Below are 14,470 nucleotides of genomic sequence, written 5' to 3'. Positions count from 1 at the left end.
TTACCTGTTCCATCATAATTATAGTTGTAAAACAGTTGTAAACAATGATTTACCTGTTCCATCATAATTATAGTTGTAAAACAGTTGTAAACAATGATTTACCTGTTCCACCATAATTACAGTTGTAGACAATGACTTACCTGTTCCACCATAGATATAGTTGTAAAACAGCTGTAAACAATGATTTACCTGTTCCACCATAGTTACAGTTGTAAAACAGTTGTAAACAATGATTTACCTGTTCCACCATGTCTTTAGGTAACTGATCTTCGCTGTCCATACTTAGAATCATTGTACAAATCTCTTCGTTTGAAAGTCTTAGCTTAGACAGAAGTATTGTACAGTTTTGAGCCCTACGGCCATCGATAACTGAGAATTCTCTCGTGCGTGCGAGGTTCGTGGTGTCGCTGCTGTCAGGTCTTCGACGCTGCCATTACACTGGTAAAACGGAGAACACATCACTCCACAATATTGAAGCAAGAATGCTGATTGTTAGATACTTAAAAAAACATTCAAAACGTTAATGGAATAACTGAGTTTTAATGTTTTTTTATCTGAACAGCGTAAGTCTTGAACCCAGTCTATGAATATCAGAGGTGGGTTATTTTCAATTTTATCACGTGTAATCTCTTGGACGGCGAGAAAAAACTTAATTTTTTATAACATGATAATCCAATAGGGATACTACTATACGAGCATCAGTACCCGCAACTATTTTGTTATTTGTCGCATAAAATTAATATTTTGATCATAACTAATGAAGTAGAAGAACCTCACCTGTTGTTTTTGGTAGGCAGAAAACATTTTGTCCATTTCATTCAGATCAATATCCTTGTACAGTTTTGTATCATCTAGTTCCATCCAAATTGTTCCTTCTAATTTAGTCTGGTACAAAAAAAAATCAAACAAACCACAACACCTTCATCATAGGCTTGAGTAAAACTGACATAATATATCTATATCACATGCAGTGTGATGCTTTTCCCATTTATTTATATATGACATGCTGTGTGATGCTTTTCCCATTTATTTATATATGACATGCTGTGTGATGCTTTTCCCATTTATTTATATATGACATGCTGTGTGATTTTTTCCCATTTATTTATATATGCTGTGTGATGCTTTCCCCATTTATTTATATATGACATGCTGTGTGATGCTTTTCCCATTTATTTATATATGGCATGCTGTGTGATGTTTTTCCCATTTATTTATATATGACATGCTGTGTGATGTTTTTCCCATTTATTTATTGGCACGCCATTTCATATTCGCAACGTAAAATTCGAATACTATAGTAAATAGGAAAATATTATAGAAAATGTTCATAACTTAAAACAATACAAATAAGTGCTCAATGTAACAAACCATATATCCCCACTACCCCCCCCCAAAAAAAACCCAACAGAAATCAATACCAAAGTATCCTTACCTCAGAAAGTTTGGACCAATTAAATGTCTTCAGAGGATTTGATGATTGTGGAATGTTCTTTTTTACTGGAGCACAGGTTTTGGAACAGGTGATTTGACTAGATACTAATGGAGGAGGGGGAATACCTGGATTTTTAAAATTAAAATATGGTATTGTTAAATATGCTTAATACTGGAACTAGAAATAAACACAATGCGTTTTAACTTAGCCATTAATAAATTCTCCTTTAACAACATATCTTGTTTACGTTTTAACAGTAATACCAGCACGTTTTTGTCCCTGCTAACCTTACTCACACACACTCTGAATCTGAGGGTATTTCAATCATAACTGGTTGCTGTGAGGAAGTATATCACAATTTTTATTAACTTGTTACCAGTGAGATTAAAAGTGTCATTAGAAATAACACTATTCGGTAATACAAAAAAATAAAATACATTTTCTAATTTGAAACATGAATTTTCTGTTCCATATTATTTGCTTCAGACCCGATTTAATACAGATATAATTGAGAGAATAAAATGTATAGATTTTTAATTTAAAATTGTAGATGTAAAGTAAATACTATGAAAACGTTTTGGTCCTTTTGGGGTATTAAATTTGATTATAATTATTTAAATGCCTCAAAGTAACAAACTAACTATGAAGATTTCCCGTGGAAAAACAAATCAATAACAGTTTACCCTTACAGTTGCAATTAAACGAGTTTTAATTAATTTTGTAATGTATGTAGACGTTTAATATTTTAATATCTCCAGATTTGTTTAACTCACACACGTGAATATATATTTAATCAATGTATTCTAAAACCTACACATTTTGAACAGAAACATTTATTCTTACAATTAAGTGATGGGCACCACAGGGCATTATCCTTGATGAAATACTTAAAAGATACCTATCACACTAACCTAATCCATGAGATGGAATGGGCGGGGGTATTAGAGATGGAAGGGGTGGCGGTGGTGGAGGAGCTGGAGGTTTTGTTATACTGATCTCTACTTTGGTATCGTCAGAAAGACTTCCATTTTGAATCATGTGAGACACTTGACTGTGCTGTTGTCGCTCCGATTCAAGCTACATAAATAAAGTCAATATTTTTAGTTTTACACAAAAGTTTTGTTTTATAAAAAATAAGCAGCACCATTTCTAGTCAGCTGCCGATCAAAATTACTGTAATTTTATACACTATGATGAAATAACGGGAAAAATATTGTTTTTCCGATTGCCTTTTTATTCTTAAAATACGTGTAACTTACTGTGCTAACATAAAATCTGTATTAACTCGTATAAAAATTCTTATTTAAAGGTGGAGTTAAACATGTTTGACAGTGCCTTTTTATTGATTTCTCATGTCTCTTATATTATCTCAGGTTCCATGTTCAGCTCTTCTTCTAAACTCCAAGACGCGAGACAGACATAAAAAACAAATCAGTAGTGTAAAAACCAAGAAAATTAGCGGAAATTCACGAGTTAACGTGATATAAAGTGTATCTAATAATAAATTACGTTGTTATTGAAAACATAATTTAGCTGCATCACGAGATTTTATGAGAGAGAGAGAGAGTCAGTTGGATTCATTATTAAGTACAATTTTCAGAATTATGTGGTTAAAAAAATTACAAACTTTTTCAGCATTCTATTAATGACCGAAATAAACATTTCATCGTGAAGATAGAAAGAAAAAACACTACTAAATGTAAGTTAGTAGTTTACCTTTAAAAAAAACACTTTAAATGTAAGCTAGTAGTTTCACCTTTAAAAAAAACACTTTAAATGTAAGTTAGTAGTTTACCTTTAAAAAACACTTTAAATGTAAGTTAGTAGCTTACCTTAAAAAACACTTTAAATGTATGTTAGTAGTTTTCCTTTAAAAAAACTTTAAATGTAAGTAAGTAGTTTACCTTTAAAAAAACACTTTAAATGTAAGTTAGTAGTTTACCTTTAAAAAACACTTTAAATGTAAGTTAGTAGTTTACCTTTAAAAAAACACTTTAAATGTAAGTTAGTAGTTTTACCTTTAAAAAACTTTAAATGTAAGTAAGTAGTTTACCTTTAAAAAATACTTTAAATGTAAGTTAGTAGTTTACCTTTAAAAAAACACTTTAAATGTAAGTTGGTAGTTTACCTTAAAAAAAACATTTTAAATTTAAGTTAGTAGCTTACCTTTAAAAAAGCGCTTTAAATGTAAGTTAGTAGTTTACCTAAAAAAACACCCGCTGCCTTACATACAGCTTTTAAGAAATCTTTCAGTTTTTAGTGTTTTTGATGTCATTTTTACAAAGTAAGTTACAAAATCTTAATTAAAAAGTCTGTCTGAAAAAGTTGGTTTTTCGCAAACTGCCAGATTGAACACAGTCGTCTTTGTTTAAATTTTGATTTCGAAACCTACAATCTAAGATGGTTGACGTTTATTATGGTTAGCTATAGTCTTGGTTTTTCAAGATGGATGAAAATTCAGTCTCTGTGTAAAGTTCTTCTACACAGGCAACTCACAGAAAACTCCAGCTCTAATGAGTCTACTCTGTCTACTAATTCAATAAAAGAAGATTAACAGTAAAATCTAATATTTATGAAAAGACCACCAAGGCTGTAGAACGTATGCTAAAAGTGAGCTCGATGACCAACAGAAATCTCACCGCTTGACACAACTGCTCTAACTTGTACTCCAATTCCTCTATCTTCTGATTAGCTTGAAGATGACCAACTGTTTCTCTTTCCAGCTTAGCCCTCATCTTATCAACAACATCTTGGAGATCTTCCTGTAAAATATGAAATAGAAATGTTTCAGGTATTGATACTTACATAGAAAATGATTTTATGTTACCCTTACCACGACTTCTAATTTTACTCTTGCCATATCAATCCTCAATCCCCGTGTTTGATTACTCAGAGGAAATGTTTCAGGTATTGATACTTAAACAGAAAATGATTTTATGTTACCCTTACCACGTCTTCTAATTTTACTCTTGCCATATCAATCCTCAATCCTCGTGTTTGATTACTCAGAGGAAATGTTTCAGGTATTGATACTTACACAGAAAATGATTTTATGTTACCCTTACCACGACTTCTAATTTTACTCTTGCCATATCAATCCTCAATCCTTGTGTTTGATTACTCAGAGGAAATGTTTCAGGTATTGATACTTACACAGAAAATGATTTTATGTTACCCTTACCACGACTTCTAATTTTACTCTTGCCATATCAATCCTCAATCCTTGTGTTTGATTACTCAGGGTTCTATATGATATCATAAGTTTTAATAATATGCTTACAGGAATGGCTGAAACTTTTACCCTGGCGAAATCAGTACTTAAAAAAATCCCAGAGTAGCATTTTTATTGGCTTTTAGATACTTTGTATTTTCAACATTATGCGACATATTGTGACACATTAGTTCAGTTAACACAAAAACCGTGTTTTCTAAACACAGGCTTGTGTGATCTATAATATAAGTGTTTTCTGTGTGTCCTATCAAACAAATGATGTGTAGCTTTCAATATAAAATTTCATTTTCATTTTATAGTGTGTGTGTGCATGTAGATTTATAAAGTTCGACACAAAGATTTGGGCATCAGCCAATGGATTTGTGTTATGTTTTGCTGGTCCACAATGATTGCTTATTTTTAACTTGAACTTGTGTTTTAGTTATGCAAATACCAGACTTAAGGTCCACAGAATACAAGTTGTTTTGTTTAAACGCAAGTATTTTTTTTTACAGTGCAGGGAGGGGGAGTGGAACCAGACACCATCGGTACTTGCTGCTTACACAGCTACTCATACCCAATTAGCAGGATTTACTGTTACTTTTATAACGTCTCCAAACATGAAAATGCAGAGCGTGTTCATTGGCATACCACGGGCTTGGACATTTTGATTTGCAGCTATGCACGTTAACCACTAGACTACACTCTTCATTATGCATTAATCAGTATAAATAGAAAGGTCCTTTTTCTGACTAGAAAAATGAGTGAAATATCAACCTAAGACTGATTTCGTGATATCAGGTGTTCGATAAAATACTACATAAAAGTATTATGAAAGCACTACTTTGTATCATTTTTCTTGTATTTTAAGAATTTGATTAAACAAACTTCGTATCGAAAGCCTATGCAAAGGTAAGCACAAATCTACACCATGGTTTATCTGTGCTCTGCCCACCACGGGTATCAAAACCCGGTTTCTAGCGTTATAAATCCGAGTGCTATCTGTGCTAGCCAGGGCATCGCCTACCGCCAACTTTTAGGCTATTCTTTTACCTTACAATATAACACTCCCAGGGCTGAAAGAGCGAGTATGTTTTGGTGGGAGGGGGACTCGAACCTGCAACTCTCAGAGTGCGAGTCAAGCGCTCTAACCACCTGGCCATGCCGAGCCTCGTATCGTTAAGTGTCATCGTGATTCTAAGTCTGAAAGGCTCATACTATGACATTACTTTTATAGCATAAAATCTGCTATTTTTTATAAAACCATAAATTAAACAAAACTAATATAACATTACGGAACAACAGCGATTTTTTTTTGGTCTGCGACGAAAAGTTTCACTGAGAAAAACGCTTACTTTTTCTTGTAGATGTTGTTCAACGTTTCGTTCCTTCTTCGACAGTTTCACACTTAAATCAGAATTTTCTTTTTCCAGCGCTTCAGCCCTTTCTGTCGCAAATCTGAGCTCTTCTTCTGTTGCCAAGCTAGTGGTATTCCCAAAATAAAATTAAATGTTAACGCGTAAATTTCCATATTTCTATTAATATATTTTGTTGTTATAAAGTATCACCTTAGTAGTAAAGTAAAACCTATTAACGTAAAGTGATACTGCTTTCTGCTTACTGATAATGTTCGTTTTGAAAACTGTGTTAACAAAAAATCCATGAAAAGGTAAGTAATGGAAACAGACTAAACAATCTGCTTAATAGGAACAGCTCAAGAAACTTGGAAGACCAAAGAAGAAGCCAAAGTATAATGTTTAGCATTATCTTTCACACTATACACGTGGTATTAGTTTTGTATCGAATGCAGAATACGAACGTTAAATCTAAGACAGTACCTGAGGCAAACCACTAGTGTTTATGTAAGTAAGATATATTCTATTATTTCTTTAATGTTACTTTCATTAACAGTACTGGTAAGAATGTTTTTTGTATTATTTTAATTTTTCTAGGTTTTTATCATACAGATCATTTTGCATTTTTATCTTAAGGTACAGACTTAAGACTAGTTGTGATTTAAAGATTTAACACTAGTCTAAATCTCCTAAGCTGCTGAACCTCGGAAGAAATTATTGGGTTACAGTTTACTCCTGAAGAAGAAAGGTCCACCTTTCGAAAGCGCTCGGATTATAGGATTTTTATTGTTTTATATTAAGACTTCTTGAACCTACGTGTTTTTCTGATGTCACGAGGATTATCTGCGTTAGCTAATACACAAGAGATAAGGCATCTAACTAGTCAACATCACCCACCGCTCTTGAGATACTCTTTAATCAACGACTAGTGGAATGGACCGTTACATTATAACGCCCTATCTCTGAAAGTGCGAACAATTTTGCTGACTGGATTCGAACTCGCGACATGGAGATTTCGAGTCATTTTCCAAAAACCAAGTCATGCCAGGCTTCTTTGTTAAGAGCTACAAAAAATATTAATAAAGAAATAAACGTAACACTGCTTCCAAAACGTATTAACCTAATGTTTCTACTTTCTCTCATTGGTATTGTTTATTTGATGGAATTTCGAACTAAATTTATATTTTCGAGTATTCTTCTCGACAACAGACTGGAAGTGGCTAAGTTTTTATGAATTCCTTTTGACATTAATAGTTGCTTGTGATTAAAAAATACTTATAATTTATAATATTATTGTTGCTACTGTGTATTTTAACTATAATGAATATATCATAAATGTTTTCGTTCGTGAAACTTCTGATTTACATATAAGTTGTTGTTGTTGTGTTATATTTTTGTTTTGCCTTAGCGCAAAGCTACACAATGAGGTATCTGGGCTGTATCCATCGCAGGGAATCGAATCTCGAGTTTTAACTTTATAAGCCCTTGAACACTGAGCTACCGAGGGATCCTCATAAATAAAAAGCAAAGCATGATAAACCTTGTATACTGATACGTCTTACAACTCGTGCTACAACTCTAGAAGTTTAGATCTCACTTGCTTGTGGTTTGATTGTTTATTTTTAAGCACAAAGCTACACAATCTGTGCTCTGCCCACCACGGGTATCGAAAATCGATTTTTCGCGTTATAAGTATACTGGCTTACCGCTGAACTACTGGGGGACTGTTTCTGGAAAGACAAAGCAAACATAGTTATCTCGAAATTAACTTGAACAAAGTGATTGTTGGGGGCACAACAATAGAAATATATCCCCTGATTTTATGCTAGTTGCTATGAGTAGAAACTATGATCATATAAAAATATTTAGTTTTATTGTCATTGAAACTATTACACAATTCTTAAAAATATAATTTTAATTAATAAGTAAAATATTTATTAGATGAGATTCTGATCGTAAGCACAGTTGGATACAGTATATGAATTAATACCTTCTGAGTTAAGAAGTAAACAGGCTGGCACCAAATTAAATGCACTTAAAAAAGGAATAGTTTAACTGGTTTGTTAATGTAACAGTAAAATAGTTAAATTGTATCCTTTATAGTAATTTTATGATACGTATACAAGAATGCGAACTTAACTCCTTACATAGGCTGTTAAAACAAGAAAATGAATGCGAGTATTGTCTTTTGTTTCGTAAAATCACAGCAAGAAGACAAAGAGGCGAATAATGATTTTATTTAATTTTGAGAGCATGATTTAGATATAATTTTATAGTTATCAATATATGTTTCTGAGAGAAAATGAAGAAAACAGCAAATGCTTACAGTTGTACTATTTCTTTGACGTTTATTTCGATATGAGCCGCATCAGGATTTTCCCCGTTATCTCCCTGTAGAACTATTTGCTGGACAATCCGGTCAAACAGGAGCCAATGTTGAGGACAAGCACCATAATCCACTTGATGGGGTTGGGGACACAAGAGAGTTGTTATACTTATCTTATCATATGTTTGTAGTCGTTTTATTTAAATAAGGCATATTTTATTTAAATAAGGCATAATTCAGTAAAACAATAATATAAAAATGATTTCCACTTTAGTCTCCAATAAATTATACAAAAAACTTGCCTTCCTAAATCTTGCATATGCTCTTGCTAAGTTAATCAAGAGACAAAGTGATGTAGTGATTTATACGACAAAGTGATGAAATGAGCTTAATTTTAGTGCGTTCTTTAAAAAAAATAATTTTATGCTAAGGAAAACACAAAAACCTGAGTTATTAATTTATTTTCAGATTTGAATAGTTAACTACACCCTATTTTAACTTGGTATAATAGCACATTTTATTAATCATAACTTATATATATATATATATACAGTATTACGAATCAAATCCTTAAATATTTTCAGTTTGTAAGTATATGAAATTAGGCAGGATCTGATGAAACTTACAAGGTAGACAAAGACAATGTTCTAGCAGAGACAAGAAGTGTGGGTAAGCTGCTGTACGCAACAGTTTTCCTTTTAAGACTTCAAACATTGACGTCGCACTCTTCGTGTCCACATGAACCTGACATATAAAAGTATTTTTCGTTTCATTACTCAGTAGTTTATAAAATAAAAGTATATACAAATTATGTGTAATACTGACAAACATATAAATGCTGTTAATCTATGGTTTTTAGTACGTTTCTACTGAAATGAGCATAATTTCAACCTACATAAAAATTCCATACTAATAAGGAGCAATGTCCCTAAAATATTGTGGTATTCAAAAAAAGAAGAAAATATAACGTTTAAGCTTCCTGAAAATTTATTGTACTTTTATTGTTGATGGTTTTGGATCTACGTAAAATGTAAAGGAGTGACATACTGATGCACAAATAATCTCCCGTTGATAAAAAACATAAACGTTTGTCATATTCCAGAGTAGTGAAATACTGCGTGTGTGATAATTGTGTATTATTAAACCTAAATGACTCTATCTAGGAATACATGAGCAATACAGGCAACGAGCAGTGCCAATTCGACTTGACAGAATCAGATATACACTGTTAGAACTTAAAGCAACACAAACCTCTGACTTGATAGAATCAGATACATACTGTTAGAAATTAATAAAGCAACACAGGTCGCTGATTTAATAGAACCAGATGCACACCGTTAAAATGTAATAAAGCAACACAGGTCGTTCACTTGACAGAATCAGGTATGCACTGTTAGAACTTAAAGCAATACAAACCACTGACTTGATAGAACCAGATACACACTGTTAGAAATTGATAAAGCAACACAGATCGCTGACTTTACAGAACCAGATGCACACCGTTAAAATGTAATAAAGCAACACAGGTCGTTCACTTGACAGAATCAGGTATGCACTGTTAGAACTTAAAGCAACACAAACCACTGACTTGATAGAACCAGATACACACTGTTAGAAATTGATAAAGCAACACAGATCGCTGACTTTACAGAACCAGATACACACTGTTAGAAATTGATAAAAGCAACACAGATCGCTGACTTTACAGAACCAGATGCACACCGTTAAAATGTAATAAAGCAACACAGATCGCTGACTTTACAGAACCAGATATGCACTGTTAGAAATTAATAAAACAACACAGATCGCTGACTTTACAGAACCAGATGTGCACACCGTTAAAATGTAATAAAGCAACACAGATCGCTGACTTTACAGAACCAGATGTGCACACCGTTAAAATGTAATAAAGCAACACAGATCGCTGACTTTACAGAACCAGATATGCACTGTTAGAAATTAATAAAACAACACAGATCGCTGACTTTACAGAACCAGATATGCACTGTTAGAAATTAATAAAGCAACACAGATCGTTCACTTGACAGAACCAGATATGCACTGTTAGAAATTAATAAAGCAACACAGATCGTTCACTTGACAGAACCAGATATGCACTGTTAGAACTTAGCAAAGTACTCACCACATCACATCTACGAGCAAATTCCTTCTCGTCTTCGTTGCGAACCATTTCGAATATATCAAGATGCCTATAGAGAAAGTGTGAACCTTGTGTATGATATATTACATTGTATATGCTAAAAGATTAATGATTTAATAAATAAACCTTTTTATACTGTTAGAAATTATCCCAAAAATATTTGCCAATCTACATAATTTATTGCATCAACTTATTAACTCATGGGTTCGTCTAATAACGGATTCATTTCACTGAAATGTTATTTACGCTTGTCAAACTATCTAATGACTATTTGGCTGTAAGCTTGATATGCGTTACAGATGATAACGTTTCCTCAATTCTTTATTCAAACTGAAATTCGGTATAATACCCACTTACTCCGCAAAACATCGCCACCATCGAAACGTTGCAATATTACAAAGACATTAAAAATACAGAAAAATGAGAGTAAACAGTAAATTAACACAAACTTATTAATATAACTAAATAATATCTTTTAATATATACACTATCAGTTTGTGTACATTTCGGTGTTATCCGGAATGACAACTCATAAAATAATGATTTTACAATTACATTACCACGTGAAAACTTTGCTCTGTTTTTTTTTTTCTCTGTCTAAAACTATCATTGAATAAACCTTTAAGGAATTAAAAAACAAAATGTTTACTTTGTTTGTTGTAAAGCGCTAAACTACACAACGGGTTATCTATGCTCTGCTCACCGCGGGAATCGAAACCCGGGTTTTAGTGTTATAATTCCACTGACTTACCGTTGAGCTACTAGGGTAACAAAATGAAGAACAATATAGCCTACTAAATCCGTTTTTCCCTTACTGTTATTGTACTAACAAGTTAAAAATGTTAACGATCTAGCAGCAAAAACTACTCACAAGTTTGTTCTAACCTCATAAAGACAAGCATGTTATTCGGTAACAAGCTTTTCTTTTTGTCGATTGTGGAAGTTTAAATGTATACATTAACCGTTGGGGAGCTTCGCGTTATAGAAAACAACTGTTATACTACCATTTATGTAATATTATATTCGTATATTTTCCGTCAAGGGGATGAAAAGTGTGCAAAAAAAGACTCTCTTGTTTGTTTTTAATCACAAAGCTGCACGATGGGTTATCTGTGCTGTGCTCACTGTGGGAATTCAGTTCCGAAATTTAGTGTTGAGTCAAGAAAGTAGCTACGTGAAAGATTTAATTTTTTAATTTCGCAGAAACTACAAATATAATCAGCAAATAGATAAATTAATAGATTATAATTTCACAGATTCCAGAAATTTACCACAATGATGGCCACATTCTTGTCAAAACTTCCCCTGACTTTTCAAGCAAAATCTGAGACTTTCGAGAGACTTGCACGAGTTTGAGTAATGCACATTGATATTTCAAATTCACACTATAATTATAACTAATTAAAATCACTTTAGCTTTTAATATAGTTATAAAAGGCAAAACAAATTTCAGAACATACTTCAGACTACCGTACTAAAGAAAAAGCTTCAAACAAAGACATTATAACTTGATGGCATACAATAAAATGTTGCATTTTTATTTACAAAATTTAATTAATTAAATGATTCTTAGCAAATCAAATGATATCGAATAGCTGACGACGATTATGCAAAATGTACCATTAATTGGCATAGCTAACATTAAGGTTCTCGAACGCGTGCAGATTGTGCGATAAAATATAATGGAGGGCCCACAATTTTCCCTGACTTTTTTACTAATTTTTATTTTTGAAATTCTTTGACTTTTCCAGGGATCTCAAGATCCGCGGTCACCCTGACCATACACTAAAGAAATGAAGTTGAAATAAAAGGTTTAATCTATAAAATTTGGATGATATGCAGTCTAACCTGTCGAGAGTAGCATTCTCGTGACTACGGAGCTTATCAATCACAGCCTGAATTCCCAGCATTAGAAATTCGTATCGAAGATGAAGACGAAATTCCAGATGATCTTGTCCGGGACCATAGTTGATGATGGCGTTGATAAATGACATAATGGTTGTTTTTAAACTTATTTCTTCTTTATAAATCCCAGTGCTCCGATCCAGATCATTCACTATAACCTATAGAACAAAACAAGTGGGTAAGAGACCGAAGTTTACGTAAGTTTTCAAAAGTTTAGACTTTGATTAAGAGCAAAGCTGCACAATGGGCTTTCTGCGTTATGTTCACCATAGGAATGGAACCTCGAATATGAGCTTTATAACTCCATTAGCTTACTGCTGAGCCAAAGTGATAAAGTTGGTAGAACAGAAATTGTACGAACAGATTGCTCTATCGGAATATGCGATCATATTCAACAGTAACAATTATGAAACATTAATAAATAGAATGATAACTATAAAACTACCGAAACTAAATATAATTTGTTTGTCATAATTCAAAGCCACACATTAGATCATCTGCCCTCTGTCTACCGCGAGGAATCGTGCTTTGGATTTTAGCGTTATAACTACATAAGCTTACCTACCGGCGGACACTAGGTATAATGTTAGCGCATTAATGATGTATTGTAGTATTGTAAAAAAACAGAAGAAGGATTTGTACTTGATGTAAATTTCACAGCAGATTAATTGGCATGAACAGAGTTTGCAATTTGTGATTTATTAATCATCCTTGCAGTTTTTTTATTTTATTTGTGTTCACTTCAATTATGCCATCTGCCATCACTTTGAGAAATACATTTTTATAAACATGTTTCATAAGTTGATTCATTTTTATTTTTTCAGGGCTCCTGCACTCTAATATTTGAATAAACATATTCCGTATGGACGTAACACATCTCTATAACTTGGGTTTGTCTAGTAAATAACCGACACCTACCAGCTGTGCTTACAGTTAGGTCTTTATCAATTTGTGTAAAACATTTTCATAAATGTAAAAATAACATGAGTTCTTAGATAAATGACAAGATAACAGATAAGTAAGATATTTACTGTAACCTGAAATTTAGAAATGCTCTCAAAAAGGAGAACTGTTGTAAAACAAATTTATTTTAGAGATACTTTTGTATTAAAACACTTCTTCCGTAAATACAGGGTAGAAAACTTTAATTATTTAGCATATAATATTTACGTAAGAATTCTGGGAGTTAAAACAAAACAAAACGAATACTTTAATTCGAAACACTTTGAATCATATACCTACATAAAAGACATTATAAAAATATCATATAATTGTATTTTCAGAAATCTTTAAAATTACTGTTTCATAAAGTGAAGTGTTAATGAACAACGAATAAGATGTTACACTTGAAAAATAAAAGGCAGATTTTCTTTGCCCACAAATCAGATGTCGAATGGTTGCTTATAATCTCAATGTTTATATGATTGGTTGTCATATCTAGAGTAACGTAAATAATCGGTGTAAATGTAAGAGACAATGGGCACGATGTTTGTACGTTTACTTCCACGTGAAAAAAAAAATCACTACTTTTAGAATACCACGTAAAACAATGTTATAACTTTTGTTAAGATCGCGTAGGAAATAATTATGCTGGTCTTAGAGTTTGGTGTTTGGAGTTTTCAACTAGAACAACATGGATTCAACGGCCAGATCAGAGTTACCTTTAGGGCTTAGACATAGCTATCCCTAAATTTGAACTATTATTAGAGAGGGAACATAATTCATCAGCACCTGCCGCTTTACTCGACTCTCCGAATGAAATATATGTTACTTTTATAACGCACCCACAGCTGAAAGTATAGCATTTAATATCAACACTTGCAATATGTAGTAACTGGAATAATATTTGCCGACTTTGATGTTGTGACATCCAGGAAATTCCAATGAATATTTTCACAATTTTCATACCAATACATTTGAAGACCTAACTACTACAATTCTTTGGCTCAAAATCTCTATCGAAATCTTACCCAATTTGATAAACACAATAGTTAAATTAAAATGCATCACCAAAAGTAACAAAGAAGTTGAAAAACAGAATTATTTAATTATTAAATACTACAGATTATTTATTATA

The 14,470-nt window shown here is 32.5% G+C and overlaps 1 pseudogene; it reads right to left on the bottom strand.

Annotated features, from left to right (window-relative positions):
* The window catches only part of LOC106457161, a 56,396-nt pseudogene that overhangs the window by 16,419 nt on the left and 25,507 nt on the right, over window positions 1-14,470 (bottom strand).

The sequence above is a fragment of the Limulus polyphemus genome, unplaced genomic scaffold (assembly GCF_000517525.1).
Source record: "Limulus polyphemus unplaced genomic scaffold, Limulus_polyphemus-2.1.2 Scaffold298, whole genome shotgun sequence".
Lineage (NCBI taxonomy): Eukaryota > Metazoa > Arthropoda > Merostomata > Xiphosura > Limulidae > Limulus > Limulus polyphemus.
Note: the sequence above shows the minus strand (reverse complement) of the source record. Positions and strands in the feature narration are given on the sequence as shown.